At 37.7% G+C, this 14133-nt stretch overlaps 1 protein-coding gene across 1 annotated transcript in view; it reads right to left on the reverse strand.

The window, feature by feature from the left end:
• Nucleotides 1-14133, reverse strand: part of pitpnm3 (PITPNM family member 3) — a gene marked incomplete in the record, with an annotated part of 140989 nt that overhangs the window by 37890 nt on the left and 88966 nt on the right.

The raw sequence follows: 14133 nt of genomic DNA on the forward strand, positions 1-14133 counted from the left end.
TATAGGCCTTGATGTGAATTTGTTATCTAGCCTCAACAAGCAAATCATTTGTAGAACCACTTTTTTCCTGCAGGTGTTTTTGGGTATGACTCCACCAGCTCTGCATACCTAGAGCAGCGGTTGATTTTGATATGGGTGTAAAAAATAAAAACGCTTAGTCACTTAATCTGTTTGCCATTAAATCAGGCTTTGGTAATAGAATAAAGAATGCTGTTGTTGATTTTTGACCAGGACTTGTCATTTAAACAAAGGTTTAAAAATAGAAAGGAGATGTAAATTCATATTCCAAAAATTACACCTGATAAGTTTCTAAAGGGGTAAAGATATTAAACACCTGCAGCCTGGTTACACAAATGTCAAGTGTGAAGGCTTTAGCATTGCAGGAGAGCTGAGTAAGCAAGCAGTTGTTTGCATTATTAGCACAAATCAGCCTATGTTCTATATTCAAAAGAGTTATACTGTTGTCAGGTATGTTTGTTGTTGTAGTCTGGAGATAAAATAACCCCAAGAACTGCAGGCTGTACAGCATTAATGGTCCCCATTAACTTCATCATCATCACCAATACACTAAAATGCTATTAAGCTGTCTGCTCCAGCATATCGCCCAAATTCCATCAGCATTTAATGGATATACTTAATGTTAAAACTCTTAAATATAATTTCCTCTGTGCTTGGTGATCGATTAAATAGTGTCTGGGAAGTCAAACAAACAAATCTGGTACAGATGGTGCGTCGTGATCTGGATTTTTTGCTGTGCAGTGTGCCTTAAGATTAAAGTAAGAACACATGTCTATCAAAATGTTATCTAAAGATCTGTATGACAAATCTATACTAAACCTAACAGGTAGCTCTTGTTTGTCAAAAGGAACACATCAACGGAAGTATTAATCTAGCTTTCTCTTCTTACATTGATGACAACATGCAGGAGATACTGTCCAACAAAGTACAAAAAGTAATCAGAAGCATGGGTGTAGTTTTTCATAACACCTTGTTAAAGTTAGACAGGCAGGGGACCCGAACTTCAAACCAGACAAAGAGTTGCATTTTTAAAAAGTCTGGTCTGCTTCTCTTCTTACCTAGTTGATAGGACATTCTGCTTCCCCTTAGACTCTGCTCCTCTAACCTATGGGGTTCCACAAGGGTCAGTTCCAGGCCTATTATTATTTTTGAATTAAACTGTTCTCCTAGCTGGCATTATTTTGTAGTTTGTTGATATCATCAAAATCATATATATCTAAATGGCATCTAACTGTATGTATTTTTGAACCTCTCAAGGCGGATAGGCTGTTCACTCGCATCCGATGTTTATCTTGGATCAGTGACAGGCTCTCCAGCAGTTTTCTGGTTTTAAACACAAATAAGACAGAGACTTTGGTAGTAGCTCCTAGTTACCTAGATTCTAAAATCAGTCAGTCACTTGCTTTTTATTTTTGTTCAGTAATCATATCCGATGTAAAAAAAAAAAAAAATCTAGGCGTTACCTTTGACACCTCATTGGTCTTTGACTCACATCAGATCAATTTCTCATTCCTGTCTCTTTAATTTAAGAAATATAGAATACGAGACATGGCCTCTCCAAGCCAGATCCAGAAAACATTATTCATTAATTTGTGTAATCGCATTTAGACAGGTGTAATGGTCTTTTTACCAGTCTGGACAGATCGTCAATTTCACGCATACTCCTTACACTGACTGCCAGTGGATTTCAAAATTCAGTTTTAAAGTACCAGTTCTTACCTAAAGGGCTCTGAATGACCAGGCTCCTGATTATTTGTGTGAGCTTTTAACCAAACTTTTTGCTTGCCTTTGATTCAAAGCCCAGCATGTCCAGGTTTTCCTTTGTACAAGGATAAAAGCTAAGGGGGACAGGGCCTTTCAGTATGCGGCTCCTAAACTGTTGAACAATTTGCCCCACGCAACTTCGCTCTGCTGACTCTGTCGACGTTTAAAAAGAAACAACTGAAAATCGTTTTGTTCTGCCCGTGCTTTTTCATGCTTGTTTTTATACCATGTGTAACTTAAATGGGATTTAGTATATTTGCTCAGTGCTCTGTGACCTTGTGTCTGTGAAAGGCACTTTATATATAAACTTTAGTTAATTACCTCCTAAACCACAGACTGGTTATTTATGGAAAAGTAAGACCCCCACAATAACTGCATGGCTATTATAAACAATGCTGAACGAAACCAGATAAAACATAGCAATATCTGTCTCAATGCTGCCAACATTTTTGTGTTTCAAGTTACATCTTTTGTCACATGCGGTCATCTGCCACTGAGGTGAATTTCAGGCAGACTGAGAGGTTTTCAATCATCCATAGAGCACCTGTTTCTTAGTTGGTCTGCTGACAGACAACATCTCTTTTGACTTCCCCCTCTTCACAGGATAAATTTATGTATACATTTTCCCTTTATGAACTCTAATCTGTGCTGTAGACTTTATGGTCAGTCTATTTGTCACTGGTGTACCTTGTGTTATGCATTGTGTTCGATATTCCAAATGTAAGATCATGACTCTTCAGCAACTTTCAGCTGTGTTCTCAGCTGCCTTGTGCTCCCTTTCATGTTTCTTTATTTTGGCCATGGGAACAAATACAGTTGTGAGAGTAATTAAAGTAAAAGCCATAAAAAAGTTCATGTATATCCTTTAAGTAATTCAAAACAGAGAAAATACTACTTTGCAGCCCAATGAGTTGATCTCAGATTAACCGTAAAATATGATCACTTAATAACACCTGTGGTTATTTCACTCTGCTATAAAGAGAGATTCCCTAAAGTCCTCCGTAGAGTTTTATGGTAATGTGATGATGAGGAGCTCCATTAATGATAAAGCTGAGGGAGCCGATTAAAACCAGAATCAGCCTCATCTCATGCCGTATAACCTTGAGATTTAATCAATTTCCCTGCTCTGCCACCTTTCAGCCTGTTGCCTTATAAGGTCAAACTGAAAAACTGAAAAGTCCTTGATTCCTGCTTAATCCCACCCACCCCAGTTTGTAATGGCTGGCTTAGCACTCCACAATTTAGAAGCAATTAACATGAACAGCAATGCTGCTTTGCATAGCCTGTGTAATTTAAAAGAGGAACCAGAATAAGAAGCACCAGCTCGTCCCCAGCCACCAGTGTCCGAAATAATGAGCCGCTGACTCAGAGAGGTCAGTCACTGTGGAGACAGACGTCTGGAATTTATGAAAAAAAAAAAGAAATATGGAAAAAAGGCAGCAATTCAGGGAATAAAGGAATAGAAGATTTTACTTCTTCTGAAACTTTAGCAGGTTTTAAAAACTGCAAAAAAAAACAACAACAGCTTTTGTCCGTCACTGATAATTGGCACATTAAAGCTTTTTAAAAGACAAATATATTTTAAAGCCAGAAAACCTAAAAATCGTCAAAGTCTGACATATAAACAAATTAAAATCAGCCTTTCCTGAGACTGCAAAACAAACTCTGTCATAAAAAAGCATGAAAATAATTATGTATGGATGACAGCATCTCATCTAGAACTGCAGAAGATGACTGTCTACCATTGTAAATGAATAATGGGTTGTTTTACTGAGAGAAAAGACCTGTAACAGGAATATGTCAAATGGGTGTGTTGCTGCGTTTTGATAAAAGACATGTTTTGCGTTTTGATAAAAGAAAAGGATAAAAGTGAAACTCTTACTTTCCCCAAAGGCCACACTACTAAAAAAAAAAAAGTAAGTAAATCTGATGAAAGTAAATAGGTCAAGAGGACAGATTTTTTTCTCTTTCAATCAACATTGTCTTCCCTATTTATTGCCTTAGGATTGTGATAGAATTGAAGCTTGGCTTCAAGTGAGGGATGAACCCAAAACGTAGAGATGAGGCCAGACAATCAAGTTGGCCGTAGGATACTATTTTTGAAGATAAAGTTTCTCAGGAAGATAAAAGCATGTTTTACTTCACTTAGACTTTCCCGTAGGTAGTACATAATATTTGCCGATGCACATAAATCACCTTATTAAATGAAACTGATAACACAGTCTACTCCTCCTGTATCCATAAACCCATAAATTAGCTGCAACAATCTCTATTTATAGTATCTGAGCCAAATAATGAACAGTATTTTCACTGCTGTCTGAAATAGCTATTGCCTCTCAGACAACATTTATCCTTACATTTGAGACGAATCTGCATTTTAAATCTTCATCCTTATTGGCTGGCATTTGAGCAGGAGGCTTTGTAGTTACTTTTTTGGCTTTAGGTGCCCATTGCATTGCGTTATGTGTTGTTTACCAAATTCGGTGTTCCATACATAGTGTTATCACAGCAATCTTTGGCTCTGCTTTTAGCGGCCTACTTGTTTTTTTTTTTCTTTCACACATAATATTTCTCCATTGCAGTCATGGAAGTTGATATAACGAACCTGCGCAACAACCCAAACCCAAACAGAACAGGAAAAGATGGAAAAATGATTATAGATGCCCTTTAAACATTCAGCTCTTTTCCTCCAACCGCTTCGGTGTGAGATGTTTTTCACAGATCATGCATGTGTCTGTTGAAACTCAGCTAACCGCCGTTACTGCAAGGAACGATCCCGTAAGCAGACGGAGCTCCTGCGTTAATGAGCTCCACTGCATCCCTCGGGGGCAAAATAAGTCTTCTCTGAGCACAACATCAAGGGTGGCACAAAGCAGAAAAGCAATTTCATTATCCATAAGAATCTCCCGTAAATTTGAGGAATCATCAAGAAAAGAGTCCAGAGTTGGTTTATGTGGAAGCTTGTCTGTCAAGGCGCTAAGAGGTTTTTGCCACATCCACTCCGAGGTGGGATTTTCCAGCTAAACTGTTACCCAGACTGAGAGCAAATTATCCACACAGTCACAATTCCTTTTCCTTAGATGTTTATGTTGGCATTCAAATAAATGAGTCTCCAAACACCCACAAGCCCAACACTGTCATTACAGCTCACACAGTTAACTGACAAAAGACTGAGTGCTGTGTGTTGGGTGTGTGGGAGTGCACGGATGCCTACTGACAGCACATATTGTGAGAGTATGCACAGGATCAGGAGCCATCTGGGGAGGAATGTAGCCTTTGTTTAACTTAACTGGAGAGTGAAACCACCTTCCAATGTTACCAGCAGAATTTTAATTGCCTGTTTAGAGATCTTATTGTGTAGAAGTTAGGACTTAACTTCGATAGATCAGATAAAAAAAATAAAAAAAATAAAAATAAATATATATATAGATATATATATATCTATCTATATATATATATATATATATATATATATATATATATATATATATATATATATATATATATATATATATATATATATATATATATATATATGCGTGGGTTCTCTCCGGGTACTCCGGCTTCCTCCCACAGTCCAAAAACATGACTGTTAGGTTGATTGGCTTCTCCAAATTGTCCTTAGGTGTGAGTGTGTGCGTGAATGGTTGTTTGTCTCTCTGTGTTGCCCTGCGACAGACTGGCGACCTGTCCAGGGTGTACCCCGCCTCTCGCCCATTTGACAGCTGGAGATAGGCACCAGCAACCCCCGCGACCCCATGAGGGATAAGCGGTTTGGAAAATGGATGGATGGATGGATGGATGGATATATATATATATATATATATATATATATATATATATATATATATATATATATATATATATATATATATATATATATATATATATATATATATATATATATATATATATACGGCATATGAAATTCAGAGGAATCCAACATTGCGTTCAATATTACACATTTATTTTAATCCTTATTATTGCATGTAGAGAATAGGAATAATAAATGAAGAACATTTCATATGTGCGTCTGGACTATTCTCAAAGTAATGAAAATTTACAAAACTATTTTTATGCCACAAAAAATTACGATAAAAAATGTCATACATTATTCGTGAATAAACTGAAAAATATAGAAGGAAATAAAAAAAATATCTAAAAAGATTTAAATTCTTCTGACTCTCCAATTCAAATTAAAATGATCCAGGTAAAGAAAATTATTTTCCTTTAGAGGACTCACTCATTCGTTTGCTTTATGGACAGCACCCCTTCTCAATGATACAAGCTGCTATTCTGTGTAGTTCAAACGCATATACATAAGTATAAGTATCATAATCTAATTTTAGACAAAATGTACAAACTTTTTGAGATCATAGTCAAATAGGCCACATTGACTCAAGTGACCCTATTCCTGCTGAAAAACCATCACAGCTCATAACACAAAAATCAGCATTTAAGAAAAGAATGCGATGACCTCTTAAACCCTTTTATCCAGTCAAAAACATCACCATCCTTTTTTCAACTACCTTATTGTAAAGTGTTACCCTACCTTTTCCCTAACCCACAAAAAAGTGAAGTGACACAGTCAGGATTCTGTTTCTGGATTTTCAAGTGCCTTTAACGCAATCCAGGTCCATACATTTCTTGAAAAATTGGTATGAATGTGTGGATACTACGATCTCTAGTTACCTCATTGACTAACTGAAGTATGCCAGGCTGAAGGACATCACATATGATACTGAGGTCAACAGCGCAGGAGCACCTCAGGGAACTGTACTGTGCCCTCTTCTCCTCAGAAGAGGTTTGCAGACAACACAACCATCATGGGATGTATCAGTGGTGGTCAAGGTGACGAGTATAGGAGTCTATTGACGAACCTTGTTGTCTGTTGCCACACAAACAATCAACAGCTCAACATTTCAAAGACTGAGGAGCTGGTCATAGATTTAAGATGGTCCAGACCAAGCTCACAACCCGTTCATATTGAGGGAGAGGAGGAAGAGGGGTTAGAAACCTGCAAGAACATTTGGCTGTGGCTGGACAGCAAACTGGACTAGACTAGTAAACAAGTGTATTTCAGAAGAAAGGAACATTCATCATTTAATTTAAAATCTCCAAGAAACTCCTACGGTGTTTTACTTATCTGTGTCTTTCAGTATCCTGTATCCTGTTTTGTGCTGAGGTATGTGCCAGAGAAGGGCTCAACCAAACTGAACAAGTGGACGAGAAAGGAAGGTATGAACCTTGACACTCTGGAGGCTCTTACTGAGAGAACAGCACTTGTTAAATTGTTGGCCACAATGGACAATAAGTGCCATTCTTTGCACAATGCCATCAGCAGCTAGAGAAGCGTGTTTAATAGCAGGTTGCTTTGACACCAGATCAAGACTCACAGACATAATTACCCACTAAGTTTGAGTTCAACTAAACAATACTTGCACCTTATGTGAATACTTTGTAACCACAGGTTAATGTTTACTGTTCAGATAGTTTACATTTATCCGCCAGGCACAGTTGTGGTTCTACATCGAATTACTCCTATGGCAAGACCCCCTCCAAGTGTTCCCATTACACTTAACACTACAAGTTAGGTTTGATGTGAGACAAAGTATAAATGTGTGGAAAAGCACCTTAGGCCATCTGTTAAGTATGGTAATGGGTCTAAATTGCTGTGGGTCTATGTCCCTTTCAAATGACCGAGGAGTACTGATAGAGGGGATGGCATCACAAAGTTTTTGAAGTAAATGAAGTAGCAAAAAACTGGCTGGCATTGAGTCTTTTGTGGTGATAACGTTGCAAATAACTGACCAGACAGGAAATCAATCCTCTTCATCAAAGTTCTCAACACATAAAGAATAAAGAAAACCTTTTGGTTTGGCTGAAGAAAAGAGAGCATAAGAAAGGGCCCAAGACTCTGGATGATTTACGAAAAGTTTGCAAAATGGAACAGTCAAAGATCCCCCTCTGTGTGTTCCACAGACTTATGAAATGCTATAGCAGAAAATTGCTGTTCTACTGGCGAATTTAGGTTGTACAAAGTAGTAACAGCACATGCATCAATAACTGAGACACCAAAGATTTTGTAAAAGCAAAAAAAAAAAAAAATGTTGCTTTACAAGGTTATTTGTTTTTCAATTGAATAAATAAGCTCAGATCAAACATTTGATTTTTATTAATTTTCAGAGTGTGGGATTATGCAACTTCAATAAAAGAGGAATTCGTTTTAAATCTTTTTACATATCTTTGCAATGGTTGCCAGGAATTATGGACAGCTTTCTTTAGATGTGCTACATGTGCTATGTATGTACAGAGTGGGTGCCTAATTCTCCGATGCATTCAAACGCATTCAGTGAGAAAATCCTAACAATGCAAATCCTTGATCTAAAAACTGCAGGAAACACTGATTATAATTACACCAAATACGCTTTTTAATGGCTGATGATTTTTAAATGATCCTGCTAAAAACTAGAGTGGAAAACATGTACAGAATTGGTTAATTTCTGCATTTTGTTGTTGTTATAAATGTGCACACATTTCAATAAAGTACAAGCATTTTAATTGTCACAATACGACTTTTGCAGCTTGCGATTGATTTTAATTGCAAAGAACATTTTGAACAAAATCTCTCAAGTTAAGATGCATCTGTGTGTCCGCACAGATAAAAGTCAGAAAACTGACACGCGCGGCAACAACACAACAGCTTCCAGGGTCCAATGGGAACTTGTTGTTCTGAATATTTCATCTGGATGTGCAAGGAGCCAAGCAGACGTCAAGCCGCTGTGTGCTCCCACCACTCTGCTGTCTTTTCACATTTCTAGCCTTCAGCGTTGACATCAGTCACAATCCAAATACGTTCTGTCAGCCGCGCTGATCAGTGACATTTCAGACAAAAACATCCTCAGCATATAATTGGAGAGCAGTGAAAACTAATTGACGCTGTCAGAGATAAAAACCAGTGACCACTGGGACATGTGACTTCGAATGTGAAATGAAATCATTAGTTACGCTTGAGCAGCTGTCTCAGACGCAGCAGTTAGGGCAAAGTAAAGCAAACAGATAAGCACAGACGTATCTTTCCCTTGTATATATGTAAATAATCCAGGCATGCACAAAATTAGCTCACAGAGATGATTACTATGAATATAACCTTTAGGTTATAATGGTGTGTAATTTATAATTGGGGGGGTGACTGTTATTCGCTAGTGAGCTGCTTCGGCTACATCAACAATTACGTTGTTGTTTTTTTTCTAAACTGATCCTACGAATTACACCTGAATGCAAAGTGACATAATGTAATTAACCAGTCAGATCACAACAAAGAAAGCAGGATCACTGGGGAATATATAATGTAATTTAGATATTTATCCAAGGTGTGTCACTATTTGACAATTAAAAGCAGCACATAAGAGGGTTAGGAGTTTAATGTCCAACATCCTGTTTAGGTATAAGGAGTCTCCTCTGCATTTTAATTAACTTTATACTGTCTGTTTAGGAGACCTTGGTCAATAAAGTTTCCCAATTAACCTTCACTTCTTCAGTTCTCCTGGCAGTTTCTAACTAATGCTTGGAGGCAAAAGTCGGGTAGTGTGGTGAATATTTAAGTAAGTGTGTAAAAAAAAAAAATGTTTTGGTTAAAATAGATTTTGAGGAACGTTTTTCTTTATAACACCTATTTTACACATTTTATAAGGGTCGGCTGAAAGTAGTTAGGTAGTGGGAAAATACATTCGTATTGTGTGCCTGACAGATCACTATCTAGATATGCAACAGAAACAAAAACTTTTCCTTCATCCTATGGTGTCATATGAGTAAAGATCATATTCTTGCAATGAGGTCAGCATAGCCTTACTTTACTTTTTCACCTCACCGTCTTATGTACTGAGCTTTTGTTTTTGTGGATGTAGTTAAGACAGACAGATCTGTCTAGTGGGATTTAGCTCTATCACAGAGTGCTGGTTGCTGCTAGGAATATTTCAGAGCTTCTTCTTTAAAAAGAAACAACAAAGACTTTTTTTTTTTTACAGAATCTATCTGAAGGACTTGTTTACAGATAATAAAAATATGTACTCTCTCACAAGGCAAACCAAAAAGGGTAAATTCAAGTCCGTCTCAAAAGCTGTCTTGTGTTTTCTGGCTCCTGCTCATTTTTCTGCATTTAGATAGAAATAAATTTGGTGAAACTGAACTAAAACAGGGCATGTCTAGTCTTCTGGTAGATTTGAAACGTTGCTTTTTTGTACAGTATAAATAAATAGTTTCAAATGTGTATGCAAAACATTACAAATGGGAGTTAGCAGCTCGTCTCTAAACTTGTTGAGGTGAATGATTTACAATTTTCAGTACTATGCATGAGTCTTGAGTCAACTTTTTTTTGTCTTTTTTGACCTAAACATTTAAATCTATCGGATGGTAAGGACTATTTGCATGCTTTTAGCTATTAAGGACCTGTTGCTGGTGCATTCCGCTATTTGAACACCATGTCTTTGCGTTATGTGTGAATTCTGATCAGGTGTCTCACCAAAATTTCATTATGATGACATAATGACAAAGATTCTTGATTCATGATTTCTCATTTCTTTATACTTCCCTTCAACCAGGTAAACGTCATTCTGTCTTTAAAAGTCTCGATCAGTAAGGTCCCTGATTTTCTCTTCAAGTTTTTTTCTTAGAACTTGGGCTGCTTTCTACCGGACAAGATGCTTACTTAATGTAACAGCTGTACACTTGTAGCACAGTAGATAATCAACAGAAGGAAGAAGCTTTGCAGTATAATTGTATTTTTGACGTACAGAAACTAACAATATACTGTGGATCACCTTTTTAGGCCTGAAGCCTCTGAAGGTTTTAGTTGTTAATTTAAATAGGTGGGAATTGGGCAGTCTTGTCCAAACAAATGTTAACACACCTAAAACTGTGGACTAAATTGTGATTGATATCGGGCTACTGGAAGGCAATAGAAACATAGATGGGTTCTTGGTCTCAAGAAATGGGTTCTTAGTCAGCAGTATTTTGCCTGGACAATATAAAATCAATGTTTTAATGACAGGAGTTCACTTTCCTAAGGACTTTCAGCTGAACCATGTTGATTTTTGCACGTTGAATTTGACGTATGCACAGCTCACCCTAACATCAATTAACAGCACTATATTTGATGTTAAATTAACAACCTATATCGTGTTTATGAGGGGAAAAATTTGGAAGTTTTGTGCAGAAAAGAGACATGATTTTCCTGGGTGAACTTAATTAAGAACTAGTTCTTGTTAAGATGGAGCTGGCACAACATTGTCAGTCAATAAAACAGCAATCTTATAGCTAAAATTTTTAAATTTAAACTTGATATTGCCATTATGGTGACCATGTCATATGGGTCACAACTATATTTGGGTCATTTATTTTTAGAAATCCATTTTTGTCCTTTAGGAAACAAAAGGCCAGAGACCAGATGGTTAAATTGTAAAGAACCTGGTCATCAACTACAGACAAAAACATATAATCTTAATTTTTCTAAAAGGTAGATGGTTACAAATTGGGTTCATGCTTTGTGTGTGTTCTACTTGCTGATCCTAGCTGTATTCTGTTGAAAATGGTGCAAAAATATCAGAAGGTTTGACCTAGTTCCATTTCCAAGACACAGTTGACAAATTTTGAAAAGCGTGTGAATATCTGAATATGTCTTCTGTTTTCTTTTTATATATTTGGGGATTAGGTGACTCAAATAGCTAGTGTATCGTGTAAAAAGTTGGAAACATATACTAGAACCCAAAATGTTTCATTGTTTTCTCGTCCTCCGTAAAAAGGCTGAGCGTTTCAGCTCGACCGCCTGCAGCTACCTGTCATCTTGTTTTCTCATTCCCGCAGCACGAGGCAGAGGGAGGATCACATCATCCTATTTAACGCTTGGAAGTTTGGATTTCTACATCGAATTTCTTTCAAAAATGTCTGTAGGAAACTGGTGTTTTCGATTATTTTAATTGAATGAGAGCCGCAGCATATGAAACACAGCTTTTTCATTCACATCAAATAAAGGAGAGTCCTTCCCATCCTGAGATATCGCCTCATTCATCCACAGTCTGTGTGACAACCTGCAGCACCCTAGAAAGATACTTACAAAACTTTTTTTACACATTGTCATGTTACAACTCATTAAATTGGCTTCTGGTAATAAAGTAAAAAACCTTGGTGTTAGTTTTGACCAGGACATGTCATTTAAATCCCCTATTAAACAGGTTTCCAGGGTTTCCTTTTTTCACCTCCAGAATATCGCCAAAATTAGAAATATTCTGCCCACGAATGATTCTGAAAAACTAGTCCATGCGTTTGTTATTTCAAGGCTGGACTATTGTAATTCTTTACTATCAGGAAGTCCACAAAATGCAGTTAAAAGCTCTCAGCTGATATAAAACGCTGCAACAAAAGGTCTTATGAAAATGAAAAAGAGAGATCATATTTCTCTTTAGCTTCCTTTCATTGGCTCCTTGTTAATTCCAGAACACAATATAAAATTTTCCTCCTCACACGTAAAGCCCTTAATAATGAATCTCCATCATAGATCAGAGATCTAATTGCTCTGTATCTTCCAAACAGAGCGCTTTGCTCTCAGACTGCAGGTCTTTTGGTGGTTCCAGCATCTCTAAAAGTAGAATGGGAGGCAGATCCTTTATAACCTGACGCCGCCAGATAGATTTGCTTCGCATATCCATCTGGAAACCTTCTCTTGAAGTAATTTTGGGAAGGGGCGAAAATACTGGTTAGCTGATTGGCCTATGTTGGTGATAGACGGGCCAAATGAACCAATCAGATTCGTCGTCGCTCGTAACAGAGCGACGACGAAAACACAACCACAAGCCAAGCTACTCTTGCTGCTGCAGGTAAAGGCTCGTTAGCTCAGCAAAGAAATACTCTGTAATTCCGATAAAACTTGCTCGATAGCCGCGCTAACGCTAGTTTCATCGGCTGAAGCCGCCATGTTCTTTAGACTGAACTGTCGCGCTTCTCGTTGCGTCACACCTCAACCCGCCTCAAAGCCAACGCTGATTGGACGTTCGTTTGGTGAACGGCTCCAAATTTTCTTTAACGGAGAGTAGCCAGACTGATCTGCGAGTGAAACCTTGAAAGCTCGCGAGTTCAGGATGGTCTCACGAGGCTAGATCCTTTAGGCTCCTTTCACAATGCAGGCAAATGTGAACCAAATCTGTTTTTTTGCAGGTGAAGTGACCAGGTCAATGTTTTAGAACCAGGCAGATCCTGCCTAAATCTGATCTTTTCAAGTCATATTTGAGTTACTTCCATATGTGGTCTTGAATCTGATCTGTATGTGATCTTTTTGAATCAATCCATTATATCGCATCTTAACGGGCATCTCGTAATGAGTGTTTTGCCTTTGGAGTCCTCTGAAGTTAAAAATGAACTGTCTCTGCAAAGTTTTTCCAAACCCTGCCCCACCAGTCCTGGTTGTGTTCTGGTTCCCTTTTTTTTTATTTCTCCCTCAGCACCCGCTGACACAACAAATGGCTTCCGTTGGACACTTTAAAACATGAAACCTATTTCTTCCACGATCGCTGGACCGCAGTGGGCTGCATGAAGTCATTAATATTGTTCTTTTGTGCATGCGGGTCAGTTTGGAGCTGCAAAAAGTTTACACTGGAGTCAGATATAGGCAGCATTTTAAAAGTAACGGGAACAACCTCGCAAAAACAAAATCTGATTTCTAAAGAAATCGGAAATGAGCATTAACACCTGCAGTGGGAACATAGCCATAGCTAATCAGGCTCCTCTCCTGTAGAACCAACTCCCAGTTTTAGTTTGTGAGGCACACTGCAAAAAGGGAACTAAAAATAAGTACAATTTCCTTGAAATAAGTGTAATTGCCCTTGATTTAAGAAGGTAAATAAGATGATCTGCCAATGGAATAAGATTTTTGGCACTTGGAATAGGAACAACTCATCTCCATCATCTTATTTCAAGTGTGGTTTATCTAATTATTTTATTTTAGGGGTAAAAATACTCATTCCATTGACATATCATCTTATTTACCTGCTCAGACCGAGGACAAATACTCTAATTTCAAGAAAGTTTTACTTACTTTTATAGTTAGAGTGGCTTAGATTATCCTGAGCTATCGCTGTAGTTATGCTGCTATAGGTTTAGGTTGCTGGGGGACATTAAGTCCTATTTCCCTCACTCTGCTGAATTATCCTACTATTCTCCAATTTGCATTGCTTGTTGTTATTTCAACTTTTACCTTTATGTTCTCTCTGTTATTTTAGTTTCACAGTAGCTACATCTGGCTTGGCTTTCTGTTCAGCTGTGACATCATCCTGGGGGGGGGCAGATCAGTTGAGCTACTGC

Source organism: Fundulus heteroclitus, chromosome 18 (assembly GCF_011125445.2).
Source record: "Fundulus heteroclitus isolate FHET01 chromosome 18, MU-UCD_Fhet_4.1, whole genome shotgun sequence".
Taxonomy (NCBI): Eukaryota; Metazoa; Chordata; class Actinopteri; order Cyprinodontiformes; family Fundulidae; genus Fundulus; species Fundulus heteroclitus.